The sequence below is a fragment of the Oncorhynchus mykiss genome, chromosome 21 (genome assembly GCF_013265735.2).
Source record: "Oncorhynchus mykiss isolate Arlee chromosome 21, USDA_OmykA_1.1, whole genome shotgun sequence".
In the NCBI taxonomy this organism is placed as follows: Eukaryota; Metazoa; Chordata; class Actinopteri; order Salmoniformes; family Salmonidae; genus Oncorhynchus; species Oncorhynchus mykiss.
The window spans coordinates 1,810,001-1,825,000 of NC_048585.1; the positions used below are offsets into that span (position 1 = coordinate 1,810,001).

The window sequence follows — 15,000 nt, forward strand, 5'->3', positions numbered from 1 at the left end:
CCCGGACTCATCATAATGATATGAGGAGAGAGGCCCTGTCTCATCATAATGATATGAGGAGAGAGGCCCGGACTCATCATAATGATATGAGGAGAGAGGCCCGGACTCATCATAATGATATGAGGAGAGAGGCCCTGTCTCATCATAATGATATGAGGAGAGAGGCCCTGTCTCATCATAATGATATGAGGAGAGAGGCCCGGTCTCATCATAATGATATGAGGAGAGAGGCCCTGTCTCATCATAATGATATGAGGAGAGAGGCCCGGCCTCATCATAATGATATGAGGAGAGAGGCCCGGACTCATCATAATGATATGAGGAGAGAGGCCCTGTCTCATCATAATGATATGAGGAGAGAGGCCCGGCCTCATCATAATGATATGAGGAGAGAGGCCCTGTCTCATCATGATAATATGAGGAGAGAGGCCCGGACTCACCATAATGATATGAGGAGAGAGGCCCGGACTCATCATAATGATATGAGGAGAGAGGCCCTGTCTCATCATAATGATATGAGGAGAGAGGCCCGGACTCACCATAATGATATGAGGAGAGAGGCCCTGTCTCATCATAATGATATGAGGAGAGAGGCCCGGCCTCATCATAATGATATGAGGAGAGAGGCCCTGTCTCATCATGATAATATGAGGAGAGAGGCCCTGTCTCATCATGATAATATGAGGAGAGAGGCCCGGCCTCATCATAATGATATGAGGAGAGAGGCCCTGTCTCATCATGATAATATGAGGAGAGAGGCCCTGTCTCATCATGATAATATGAGGAGAGAGGCCCTGTCTCATCATGATAATATGAGGAGAGAGGCCCTGTCTCATCATGATAATATGAGGAGAGAGGCCCTGTCTCATCATGATAATATGAGGAGAGAGGCCCGGCCTCATCATAATGATATGAGGAGAGAGGCCCGGCCTCATCATAATGATATGAGGAGAGAGGCCCTGTCTCATCATGATAATATGAGGAGAGAGGCCCGGCCTCATCATAATGATATGAGGAGAGAGGCCCTGTCTCATCATGATAATATGAGGAGAGAGGCCCTGTCTCATCATGATAATATGAGGAGAGAGGCCCTGTCTCATCATGATAATATGAGGAGAGAGGCCCGGCCTCATCATGATAATATGAGGAGAGAGGCCCGGCCTCATCATGATAATATGAGGAGAGAGGCCCGGCCTCATCATGATAATATGAGGAGAGAGGCCCGGCCTCATCATGATAATATGAGGAGAGAGGCCCGGACTCATCATAATGATATGAGGAGAGAGGCCCGGCCTCATCATGATAATATGAGGAGAGAGGCCCGGCCTCATCATGATAATATGAGGAGAGAGGCCCGGCCTCATCATGATAATATGAGGAGAGAGGCCCGGCCTCATCATGATAATATGAGGAGAGAGGCCCGGCCTCATCATGATAATATGAGGAGAGAGGCCCGGCCTCATCATGATAATATGAGGAGAGAGGCCCGGCCTCATCATGATAATATGAGGAGAGAGGCCCGGACTCATCATAATGATATGAGGAGAGAGGCCCTGTCTCATCATGATAATATGAGGAGAGAGGCCCGGCCTCATCATGATAATATGAGGAGAGAGGCCCGGCCTCATCATGATAATATGAGGAGAGAGGCCCGGCCTCATCATGATAATATGAGGAGAGAGGCCCGGCCTCATCATGATAATATGAGGAGAGAGGCCCGGCCTCATCATGATAATATGAGGAGAGGCCCGGCCTCATCATGATAATATGAGGAGAGAGGCCCTGTCTCATCATGATAATATGAGGAGAGTCCTCCAGACTCGTTACATATTCACACACACACACACACACACACACACACACACACACACACACACACACACACACACACACACACACACACACACAACCAGTGTGACAGAGAGGTGATATAATTCTCACTATCTAGTCTCCTCACACCTCATCCTCCTCCTCGTCATCACCTCAATGCCCCTCTTTATCACATGATGATATCCCTTGTGTCCCAAATGGCACCCTATTCCCTATATAGTACACTACTTTATACCAGAGCCCTATTCCCTATATAATACACTACTTTATACCAGAGCCCTATTCCCTATATAGTACACAACTTTAGACCAGGACCCTATTCCCTATATAGTACACTACTTTAGACCAGAGCCCTATTCCCTATATAGTGCACTACTTTAGACCAGGAACCTATTCCCTATATAGTGCACTACTTTAGACCAGAGCCCTATTCCCTATATAATGCACTACTTTAGACCAGAGCCCTATTCTCTATATAGTGCACTACTTTAGACCAGGACCCATATGACTCTGGTTGAAAATGTGTGCACTAAATAGGGAATAGGGTACCTTTTTAGGACACTAGCATCATCATTTCTATTCAGGAAATATGTGTGCAGCTCCAGTGGTACTCAGATAGAGACCATATACTCAGATAGAGACCATAGACTCAGATAGAGACCATATACTCAGATAGAGACCATAGACTCAGATAGAGACCATAGACTCAGATAGAGACCATAGACTCAGATAGGAACCTACAGGGTGCTGTATATATTACACAGTATCTATTACAACATACAATGATGAAGCCAATGTGTCAGGTTCATTGTTCAAACCGATCCATGGACGTCCCCGTTTTAAAAGCCCCACAGGAAAGGACTGTAGCACTCATCAGTCCTCACTTTGTGTATCTGTATGTATGTGTGTGAGAACGGGAGAGAGTGTGCTTTTGTCAATGCGAATACGTGTGTGTGTGTGTGTGTGTGTGAGACGGCTTCACCTCAAAGTCAGGTTCTCCTTTTCTCTGAGCTAGCCAAGAAAAATAAGTTCCTCCTGACATCTCCATTCTTAGGTTTTGAAGGTGAACGCGTCTGCATTCAGAGCAGGGAGATCAGGGAGAGCAGGGAGATCAGGGAGAGCAGGGAGAGCAGGGAGATCAGGGAGAGCAGGGAGATCAGAGAGAGCAGGGAGAGCAGGGAGTGCAGGGAGTGCAGGGAGATCAGGGAGATCAGGGAGAGCAGGGAGAGCAGGGAGATCAGGGAGAGCAGGGAGTGCAGGGAGATCAGGGAGAGCAGGGAGATCAGGGAGAGCAGGGAGTGCAGGGAGTGCAGGGAGATCAGGGAGAGCAGGGAGATCAGGGAGAGCAGGGAGTGCATGGAGATCAGGGAGAGCAGGGAGATCAGGGAGATCAGGGAGAGCAGGGAGATCAGGGAGAGCAGGGAGATCAGGGAGTGCAGGGAGATCAGGGAGTGCAGGGAGATGTGGTTCAGGGAGAGCAGGGAGATCAGGGAGAGCAGGGAGTGCAGGGAGATCAAGGAGATGAGGGAGTGCAGGGAGACCAGGGAGATGTGGTTAAGGGAGAGCAGGGAGTGCAGGGAGATCAGGGAGTGCAGGGAGATCAGGGAGCGCAGGGAGATCAGGGAGTGCAGGGAGATCAGGCAGTGCAGGGAGATCAGGGAGAGCAGGGAGATAAGGGAGAGCAGGGAGATCAGGGAGAGCAGGGAGATGTGGTTCAGGGAGATCAGGGAGAGCAGGGAGATGTGGTTCAGGGAGATCAGAGAGAGCAGGGAGATGTGGTTCAGGGAGAGCAGGGAGAGCAGGGAGATGTGGTTCAGGGAGAGCAGGGAGAGCAGGGAGATGTGGTTCAGGGAGATCAGGGAGAGCAGGGAGATGTGGTTCAGGGAGATCAGAGAGAGCAGGGAGATGTGGTTCAGGGAGATCAGGGAGAGCAGGGAGATGTGGTTCAGGGATGGTGTCCAGGCCAGGAGTGATGATGATGGGCTTGGCGACCGGCAGTTGGTGGCTGGCGCCAGGTTGAGAGGCTGGATGATACATGGGTCCACAGAGCAGTGTGTGTGTGTGTGTGTGTGTGTGTGTGTGTGTGTGTGTGTGTGTGTGCGTGTGTGTGTTTAACCACTGCAGTTCGGACCAGGGGACTTACTCTCTTTATTGATCTTTCACTCTGAAATTCTCTCTCTCTCTCTCTGCATGCTGGGAATTGTATGAGGGAGGGAGTGCGTGTGTTGTGTGGAGTTAGATATTTTGAACTTTCTTTCGGTTCTCTCTTTCTTGGTTGCATTCTTTGTTTTCTTCTGTGCATGATTAAGGTTATTCTTTTTTATTTTTTGTTGTGGTAGAATTAAGTATTTAGTTTGTCGTATGGAAATGACCCTGATTTTGGCCTCAGCCCGAATGGGGACGCCGTCCCTGTCACTTCGGCACGGCTTTAGGTGTGTTACTGAAGCTACTGTCACTGTGGAGGAGTTTCTGGTCGCCGTAGGAGAGAAAGTGGGATATGAGAATATTGCTTATGAATAAAGCTGTGGTGTACTTCTTAAAGAAGAGTGTCTGGTAGATGGGATGGTTGAGCATGGTGTACTTCTTAAAGAAGAGTGTCTGGTAGATGGGATGGTTGAGCATGGTGTACTTCTTAAAGAAGAGTGTCTGGTAGATGGGATGGTTGAGCATGGTGTACTTCTTAAAGAAGAGTGTCTGGTAGATCGTATGGTTGAGCATGGTGTACTTCTTAAAGAAGAGTGTCTGGTAGATGGGATGGTTGAGCATGGCGTACTTCTTAAAGAAGAGTGTCTGGTAGATGGGATGGTTGAGCATGGTGTACTTCTTAAAGAAGAGTGTCTGGTTGATCGGATGGTTGAGCATGGTGTACTTCTTAAAGAAGAGTGTCTGGTAGATGGGATGGTTGAGCATGGCGTACTTCTTAAAGAAGAGTGTCTGGTAGATGGGATGGTTGAGCATGGCGTACTTCTTAAAGAAGAGTGTCTGGTAGATGGGATGGTTGAGCATGGTGTACTTCTTAAAGAAGAGTGTCTGGTAGATGGGATGGTTGAGCATGGTGTACTTCTTAAAGAAGAGTGTCTGGTAGATGGGATGGTTGAGCATGGTGTACTTCTTAAAGAAGAGTGTCTGGTAGATGGGATGGTTGAGCATGGTGTACTTCTTAAAGAAGAGTGTCTGGTAGATGGGATGGTTGAGCATGGTGTACTTCTTAAAGAAGAGTGTCTGGTAGATGGGATGGTTGAGCATGGTGTACTTCTTAAAGAAGAGTGTCTGGTAGATGGGATGGTTGAGCATGGTGTACTTCTTAAAGAAGAGTGTCTGGTAGATGGGATGGTTGAGCATGGTGTACTTCTTAAAGAAGAGTGTCTGGTAGATGGGATGGTTGAGCATGGTGTATTTCTTAAAGAAGAGTGTCTGGTAGATGGGATGGTTGAGCATGGCGTACTTCTTAAAGAAGAGTGTCTGGTAGATGGGATGGTTGAGCATGGTGTACTTCTTAAAGAAGAGTGTCTGGTAGATGGGATGGTTGAGCATGGCGTACTTCTTAAAGAAGAGTGTCTGGTAGATGGGATGGTTGAGCATGGTGTACTTCTTAAAGAAGAGTGTCTTGTTGATCGTATGGTTGAGCATGGTGTACTTCTTAAAGAAGAGTGTCTTGTAGATCGTATGGTTGAGCATGGTGTACTTCTTAAAGAAGAGTGTCTTGTAGATCGTATGGTTGAGCATGGTGTACTTCTTAAAGAAGAGTGTCTTGTTGATCGTATGGTTGAGCATGGTGTACTTCTTAAAGAAGAGTGTCTTGTAGATCGTATGGTTGAGCATGGTGTACTTCTTAAAGAAGAGTGTCTTGTTGATCGTATGGTTGAGCATGGTGTACTTCTTAAAGAAGAGTGTCTGGTAGATGGGATGGTTGAGCATGGTGTAATTCTTAAAGGAATGTTTATTCAAGTTACGCCTCTTTTTTCTCCGTCAACAAGGGTAACGATTTAAAATGTACCGCCGTTTATTCCCAATGAGCTATTGGAGCGCGAGTTGTTGCGCTTTGGGAAGTTCGCCAGTTCAATTAAGGTTGTTCCGTTGGGTTGCAAACACAGGTAATGTCATTTCAAACACCCAGGGTTGAAACAGGTTATGTCATTTCAAACACCCGGGGTTGAAACAGGTTATGTCATTTTAAACACCCGGGGTTGAAACAGGTAATGTAATTTCGAACACCCAGGGTTGAAACAGGTTAGGTCATTTTAAACACCCGGGGTTGAAACAGGTTATGTCATTTCAAACACCCGGGGTTGAAACAGGTTATGTCATTTTAAACACCCGGGGTTGAAACAGGTAATGTCATTTCGAACACCCAGGGTTGAAACAGGTTAGGTCATTTTAAACACCCGGGGTTGAAACAGGTTATGTCATTTCAAACACCCGGGGTTGAAACAGGTTATGTCATTTTAAACACCCGGGGTTGAAACAGGTAATGTCATTTCGAACACCCAGGGTTAAAACAGGTTAGGTCATTTTAAACACCCGGGGTTGAAACAGGTTATGTCATTTCAAACACCCGGGGTTGAAACCGGTAATGTCATTTCAAACACCCGGGGTTGGTGGTCCTCGTAACGCCTGGGCCCACTGATGTAGGGAGAGGTGGTCCTCGTAACGCCTGGACCCACTGATGTAGGGAGAGGTGGTCCTCGTAACGCCTGGGCCCACTGATGTAGGGAGAGGTGGTCCTCGTAACGCCTGGGCCCACTGATGTAGGGAGAGGTGGTCCTCGTAACGCCTGGGCCCACTGATGTAGGGAGAGGTGGTCCTCGTAACGCCTGGGCCCACTGATGTAGGGAGAGGTGGGCCTCGTAACGCCTGGGCCCACTGATGTAGAGAGAGGTGGTCCTCGTAACGCCTGGGCCCACTGATGTAGGGAGAGGTGGTCCTCGTAACGCCTGGGCCCACTGATGTAGGGAGAGGTGGCCATCGTAACGCCTGGGCCCACTGATGTAGGGAGAGGTGGTCCTCGTAACGCCTGGGCCCACTGATGTAGGGAGAGGTGGTCATCGTAAAGCCTGGGCCCACTGATGTAGGGAGAGGTGGTCATCGTAACGCCTGGGCCCACTGATGTAGGGAGAGGTGGTCCTCGTAACGCCTGGGCCCACTGATGTAGGGAGAGGTGGGCCTCGTAACGCCTGGGCCCACTGATGTAGGGAGAGGTGGGCCGACAGCGGTAGAGCAGCCACAAGCACCTGTTGCTGAGGGACAAGGTGTCCGTGTTGAGGGCACGGGGTTGCAACTTGTGTTAGAGGGAAATGTTATGCTACAGAAAAATATTGTTGTAGAAGGTAAGGATGGATCTGAAGAGCCAGTTCCTCAGACTGGTGAGGAGGTACCCAGTACGAGTGCTGGGGTACAGGAGGGGGTTCATGTGGAGCTAGGCTTCCAGGTGGTGGAGGAGATGCCCAGTACGAGTGCTGGGGTACAGGAGGGGGTTCATGTGGAGCTAGGCTTCCAGGTGGTGGAGGAGATGCCCACTATGAGTAATGGGGTAAAGGGGGTACACCTGGACCCTACTGTTGGGGAGGGGTGTCCATTCTGTGCTGAGTCTGAATCTCTGGCACATCTGTTTTTACTGTGTCCCAGGTTGGTCGGGATGATTGAACTGATCACTAATTGGTTCTCAGCTCTGGGAGAGGTTTTCTCTTCCCAACTGTATATATTTGGGCTAAAGTACATGTTTAGTCAAAAGGGTGTAGTTGTGTTGCTTAATTTTGTGTTAGAGGCAGCAATATTTGGGGACAGGGGTCTGTGGATGTGGTGGGAATGCTGGAGGGAATGTTGGCAGCGAGACTAAGGGTTGAGTTTGCCTATTATAAACTTGTCAACAATATTGATCTGTTTTTGAGAATATGGGGTATTCAGAGGCTGTTGTGTTTAGTTACTGTGGAGGAGGAATTGGAGTTGTGTTTTTAATTGATGTGTAACTGTGGTTTTGTATGAGTATTTATTGTGTGGTGGGCTCCCAGACCCAATAAAGAGTATTTAAAACTCAAACTCTCTCTCTCTCTCTCTCTCTCTCTCTCTCTCTCTCTCTCTCTCTCTCTCTCTCTACCCCTCTCTCTCTCTCTCTCTACCCCTCTCTCTCTCTCTCTCTCTCACACATCTCTCTCTCTCTCTCTCTCGCACACCTCTCGCTCTCTCTCTCATACCTCTCTCTCTCTCTCTTTCTCTCTCTCTCTCTCTCTCTCTCTCTCTCTCTCACACCTCTCTCTCTCACACCTCTCTCTCTCTCTCACACACCTTTCTCTCTCTCTCACACCTTTCTCTCTCTCTCTCTCTCTCTCTCTCACACACACCTCTCGCTCTCTCTCTCTCTCTCTCACACCTCTCGCTCTCTCTCTCATACCTCTCTCTCTTTCTCTCAAATTCAAATTTTCAAATTCAAATTCAAGCTGCTTTATTGGCATGAAAAACATTGTGTCAATATTGCCAAAGCAACAATGTATACAATATACATTGTAACAAAATTATAAATGATAGCAAATAATAATATAAAATGGTAGTAAATAATAATACAAAATTAAATACAAAAATAATAACAATAAAATGGTAACAGTCTACAGTAAACATTAATAATTATAGTAATAACAATAATAGTAATAATAAGTAAGTTACTGTTTACTATGCAGATGTTATTATTCAGTGTCCCTCAGGCTATGGCAGGAAAATACATATTTGGCTGCAAGAGGAGCCATTGCTCCTTCGCCCATGAGTATTCTTAGTTTTTCCTCTGAGTTCAATTTGTAAAAATTTGGAATATATGTAGTCATTTCTGTGAATAATGAATCTCTTTGTGAGGAATATTTATCACAGTAAAGGAGAAAGTGCATCTCTGTCTCTACCTCCCCTGTCATGCAGTGACCACATACACGCTCCTCTTTGGGTAGCCATGTCTTTTTATGTCTGCCGGTTTCTATTGCCAATCGGTGGTCACTTAGCCTGTACTTGGTAAGGATCTGTCTCTGCTTCGTATCTCTGACAGAGTAGAGATAATCAGCCAATTCGTATTCTCTGTTTAGGGTCAGATAGCAATTTAGTCGGCTTTGGGATTTTGTTTCGTTTTTCCAGTATTGTAAATATGATTCCTTTGATTGGTTCATGATTTTGCTTATTGGAATTCTTTCTTTTGAAGCAGTGCTGGCGTCAGCTTGGTTGGTGAGGTCCAACACCATCTGACTGAGAGGGCTCGTTTCTGGGCTCAGCTCTTGGGCTTGAAGTGCTTTAAATTGCAGACTCGAATTTGGACTTGAATTTAGATGTAGCCAAAATTTTAATGATCTTTTCTGTATTTTCATTATTACTGGAAAACGGCCCAATTCTGCCCTACATGCATTAGTTGGTGTATTTCTCTGGACTTGTAGAATTTTCCGACAGAATTCTGCATGTAGGGCTTCAATTGGATGTTTGTCCCACATTTTAAAATCCAGTTTATTGAGTGGCCCCCAAACCTCACTTCCATAAAGTGCTATTGGTAGGATTACACTGTCAAATATTTTAGTCCAAATTCTAATTGGGATGTTGATTTTGAATAATTTCATTTTTATTGCATACATTGCTCTGCGGGCTTTTTCTTTGAGTGCCTTCACTGCCATATTAAAGTTTCCCGATGCAGATATGGTCAGACCAAGGTAGGTGTAATGTTTTGTGTGTTCAATTAAGGTGTTGTTCAGGGTGAATTTACATTTGTGTTTCTGACATCTGGGTTTTTTTTGGAAAATCATGATTTTAGTTTTTTGGAAATTTACTGCCAGGGCCCAATTATGGCAATATTGCTCCAGAATATTAATGTTTTGTTGAAGACCTTCTTTGGTTGGTGATAGAAGTACCAAGTCATCAGCATATAGCAGGTATTTCACCTCTGTGTCAAATAGTGTGAGTCCTGGGGCTGGAGATTGGTCCAACATGTCTGCTAATTCATTGATATAAATGTTGAAAAGATTTGGACTCAAATTGCAGCCTTGTCTCACACCTCGACATTGTGAAAAAAATTCTGTTCTTTGGTTTTTGATTTTTATTGCACACTTGTTTTCTGTGTACATACATTTTATTAAGTCATACACCTTACCACCAAGCCCACTTTGTAGAATTTTGTAGAATAGCCCTTCATGCCAAATCGAATCAAATGCTTTTTTAAAGTCAATAAAGCAAGCAAAGATTTTGCCCTCTTTTTTTTGGTGGACGTGTTTATTAATTAGTGTGTGTAAGGTGTATATATGGTCAGTAGTGCGATGGTTAGGGAGAAAGCCAATTTGACATTTACTTATTACATTTTTTTCTTGAAGAAAGGTTTGAATTCTTGAATTCAAAATGCTACAGAAAATCTTTCCCAAGTTACTGTTGACGCAAATTCCCCTGTAATTATTGGGGTCTGATTTGTCTCCACTTTTGTGGATAGGGGAGATGAGCCCCTGGTTCCAGACATCAGGGAAGCAGCCAGAAGTTAAAACCATGTTGAACAATTTAAGCACAGCATTTTGCAACTCAGGTGTGCTGTTTTTCAGCATTTCATTTCTGATGTTGTCTACACCACAAGCCTTTTTTGATTTAATAGATTTTAGCTTTTCATTTAGTTCTTGTTGGGTTATTGGGTAATCTAATGGGTTTTGGTTGTTTTTAATGACTGATTCAAGGATGTTCAATTTTTCTATAATTTCTAATTGGTTCTGTTGTAAGTCTTTTTGTGGGATGTTTTTGTATAGATTATCAAAGTAAGTTTTCCAAATTCCTACATCTTGTATGGCTAATTCTTGTGGCTTTGATGTGCTTAAATTGTTCCACATGTCCCAGAACTGATTTTGGTCAATTGCGTTTTCAATTTCATCAAGTGTCTTGTTGGTATAATTCAATTTCTTGCATTTCAGTGTTTGTTTATACTGTTTCAGAGTTTCAAAGTATTCATATCGTAGCTCTGGGTTGTTTTGCTGCTTATGTTTTTTGTTTGACATTTGTCTTAGGTGTTTTCTAATTGTTTTACATTCATTATCAAACCATTTGTCAGAAACATTTTGATTTTTGCTTCTGATGTTGCATTGCTTTGGTTTTCTCAAATTTGCTTTCAATGCTGCTTTTTGGAATATGCAGTTGATGTTTTGGGTAGCTGAATTGACACCATCTTTATTGTTTTGGTACTGTGAGTTATTGAAAAACTGTATAGAGTTCATCATTTCATTTGAGTTCAATGTTTCAATGAATGCCTCTGCACTGTTTGGAGCCCATCTGAACGATTGGTTTATGTTGTAAAGTTTATTGGGCTGTTTTTTTGAATGAATATTGCCGGTTAATTTCTTCAGAAACACGTTGATCTGACTGTGATCTGACAATGGTGTCTGTGGTCTGACAGTGAATGCACTAATGGAGGAGGGGTCAATGTCAGTGATGGCATAATCGACTACACTTGTCCCAAGAGCTGAGCAGTAAGTAAACTGACCTAAAGAGTCCCCTCTGATTCTACCATTAAGCATGTACAGGCCTAAGGCTCGACAGAGATGTACTAACTCTTTTCCATTTTTGTTCAGTATTTGGTCAGGACTGTTTCTATTATTTATAATAGGGCTACTGTACAAGGAGGGGTGTCCAAATATGTGGTGGTTACCTCCCGCATCAGTGTAGTCAGGCTCAGAACCTGTTCTTGCATTGAAATCTCCACAAAGAAGCACTTTACCCTGCGCCTGAAATGTAATGATTTCTGTCTGGAGATTGTCAAAAAACTGATCATCATAATATGATGAATCTGAAGGAGGAGCATAAGCTGCACATATGTATACATCATTGTCACAATAGATTGTACCTTTGTTAAGTTTTAGCCAAATGTGAGTGGTACCTTTTTTCATTTCATTCAGTGCTAAGTCCTGCTTATGCCAAATGATGATTCCACCTGAGTCTCGGCCCCGTTTAACATTTTTATGTTTGATTGATGGTAGTAAACTTTCTCTATAGCCTGAGGGACACTGAGTATCTATGTCTCCACGACACCATGTTTCCAGTAGGATTATGATGTCCTGTCCCTTGATGTTTTTAATCAATTCTGGATTAGTTGTTTTATAACCAAAATGTGAAGAGTATAGGCCCTGGATATTCCAAGAGCTGATAGTTAATGATCTCATTTATAATAAGTGATATTCACTGGTTTGAGTAAAGTACATCGAAAATAACAAAAAAAATAAAATACTATATATATATATATATATATATATATATACACATACATACACATATACACACATACATACATATATACATACACATACACATATATATATATATATATACATACATACATACACATATACACATATACATACATATATACATACACATACACATATATATATATATATATATATACATACATACACATACACATACATACACATATATACATACACATACATACACACACACACACACACACACACACACACACACACACACACACACACACATACATACACACACACACACATACATACATACATATATATATACATATATATACACATACACATATATATATATATATATATATATATATATATACACACATACATGCACATACACATATACACACATACATACATACATACACACACACGCGCACACACACACACAGACACACACCATTACATATAATAATTATTATAATACCGGTGTCAATACATTTAGGAATATTTGTAAACAAATGAATAAGAATGGAATAAGATTGCACTGTACTTATTTTATGTGCAATCTGCAACCCTGTGTGTTTGTGTGTGTGTGTGTGTGCGCGCGTGTGCCCGTGTGTGAATTAAAGGGACTGTCTAGCTCAGTAGTCTGCATATTAGTTGCAGTAGTTGGCGCACCTCTCCTATCTCTGATTGTTCTAGGGGTCTTCTGCCAGAGGTTACCTCAGCATATGTAGGCTGACGATCTAATTGATACATGGTGTGGACTGCATCATGTGGTCTACTTCCCTGAAGGGCAGTGTTCTGACCGACCCTGGAGTAGTGGTCAGAGCTGTGTTGTGATGGGCTGGGTCTAGTAGAGCTGTGTTGTGATGGGACAGGTCTAGTAGAGCTGTGTTGTGATGGGCCGGGTCTAGTAGAGCTGTGTTGTGATGGGCCAGGTCTAGTAGAGCTGTGTTGTGATGGGCCGGGTCTAGTAGAGCTGTGTTGTGAAGGGCCGGGTCTAGTAGAGCTGTGTTGTGATGGGCCGGGTCTAGTAGAGCTGTGCTGTGTTGGGCCTGGTCTAGTAGAGCTGTGCTGTAATAAGCCATGTCTGGCTCTTTTCTCCTCGGGATGGTGGAGGTACTGTTGTTTCAGAAGGTGGGGCGGGGGACCTTTGTTGCTGGGGTGATGGGTGTGTGGGTCCCTGCCAAGTGTTGCATCTTTTAGGTCCTTGGCAAAGGTTCTGATACTGTCCTGATCAAGATGTATATTATCATATAAGTGTTGACATGTCAGAGTGGGGTGGTGAGCCGTTCTGACGTTGAGCAGTGAGGCACAGTCCACAGTGATCTGTTGATTTATTTTGTCGATCAACTTTTCTGGGAAGTCTTTTCTTGGTAGGAGGGTGGACACAACTATATTGGTTGTTGGGAACATAGCCTGTGCCCGTTCTGCCACTCTTCTCACTGCCCCAGATACATTTTCACCTTTGGCATGAAGGTCGTTTGTGCCAGTGTGGATGATGATGTTGTCAGGGGTGTCAATCCTGGTCTGACTGAGTAGCTGCATTGCACTCTCAGTTGTAGGACACCAGAACTTATACACCTGGTGTCTAGGGAATAATCTTTCCTGGACTAAGAACTTCCCATTTGAATCAATTAGAATTGCAGTTGTGGGTGATTGTCTGGGTGGAGCAGACTGGGAGGCTGGTATTCTGACCTGGGCTGGAGCAGACTGGGAGGCTGGTAGGTTAACCTGGGCTGGAGCAGACTGGGAGGCTGGTATTCTGACCTGGGCTGGAGCAGACTGGGAGGCTGGTAGGTTGACCTGGGCTGGAGCAGACTGGGAGGCTGGTAGGTTAACCTGGGCTGGAGCAGACTGGGAGGCTGGTATTCTGACCTGGGCTGGAGCAGACTGGGAGGCTGGTAGGTTGACCTGGGCTGGAGCAGACTGGGAGGCTGGTAGGTTAACCTGGGCTGGAGCAGACTGGGAGGCTGGTATTCTGACCTGGGCTGGAGCAGACTGGGAGGCTGGTAGGTTGACCTGGGCTGGAGCAGACTGAGAGGCTGGTAGGTTGACCTGGGCTGGAGCAGACTGGTAGGCTGGTGCAGTGTCATCCGGCTGTGTAGTGGAGGCCATGCTGGTCTCAGGTTCTGCTTGTGTTGTACCAAGCTGGTGGACATGTTCTCTAGATGCAGAGGACACAATGACTCTCTGCCGGTTGAGGGTGTCAATGTACCTCTCTTTTTGTTCGAGCTCCTTTCTAGTTGTGCTCAGATGTACTCTGAGGTCATCATTTGTCTGACTCAGCTTGTCCATTCTGCTTTCTAATTTAGCTATGGATGCTCTGCTCTCCTCCCTGAACTGTTTCATCTCTTCTTTGAGTTTCTGGACAGTGTCCTCCTCTTGAAGCTTCTTCTCTCTGAGTTCTATGACCTCTGCTTCGACTAGAGAGAGGGTGTTGTGGAAACGTTGCATAGCAGGTGTTCTTATTGAAATTGTCATGTCCTTGACTCTGTCTGCTGCAGGTGAGGTAGGTAAAGGGACGTTGAGGGCTTCCTGCTGGGTCACAGAGACCATTGGGGTCTGCTTTTCTCCATCTCCCTCCTTGACTTTTTCCTCATTTTCTGAGATGATGTCAGCGTCTTCTTTTAGGGTAGCAAACCTATTCTCAAAAGCCTGGAGGCTTGAATCATTGCCTTGTATCAATACAGTTCCATTATTATATAAGTTTACTGTTTGATATGTGTTGCTCTGGTCAGCTTCTTCAAAAATGCTGATCTGACATCCTTGGCTGATGCCCCTCTTTTTTGAGAAAGGGAAATGGTTGCAAATAACCTTTTTCCATATGTTCCCTCGATTGGTATTAAAAATTAAATTTGCTCTTGTTTTGTAACTGGTAAGATCTGCAAACAGGCATTCATGGTTCTGTCCCATCAACAAACCTTTGAAACTTTTCTTAGCTTTCTCTGTTTGGATGTCTGGT

General features: G+C 44.7%; 1 protein-coding gene across 1 annotated transcript in view; it reads left to right on the top strand.

The window, feature by feature from the left end:
* Window positions 1-15,000, top strand: part of LOC110536528 (calcium-activated potassium channel subunit beta-4-like) — a 73,589-nt gene that overhangs the window by 28,118 nt on the left and 30,471 nt on the right. The gene's annotated exons all lie outside the window — the stretch shown is intronic.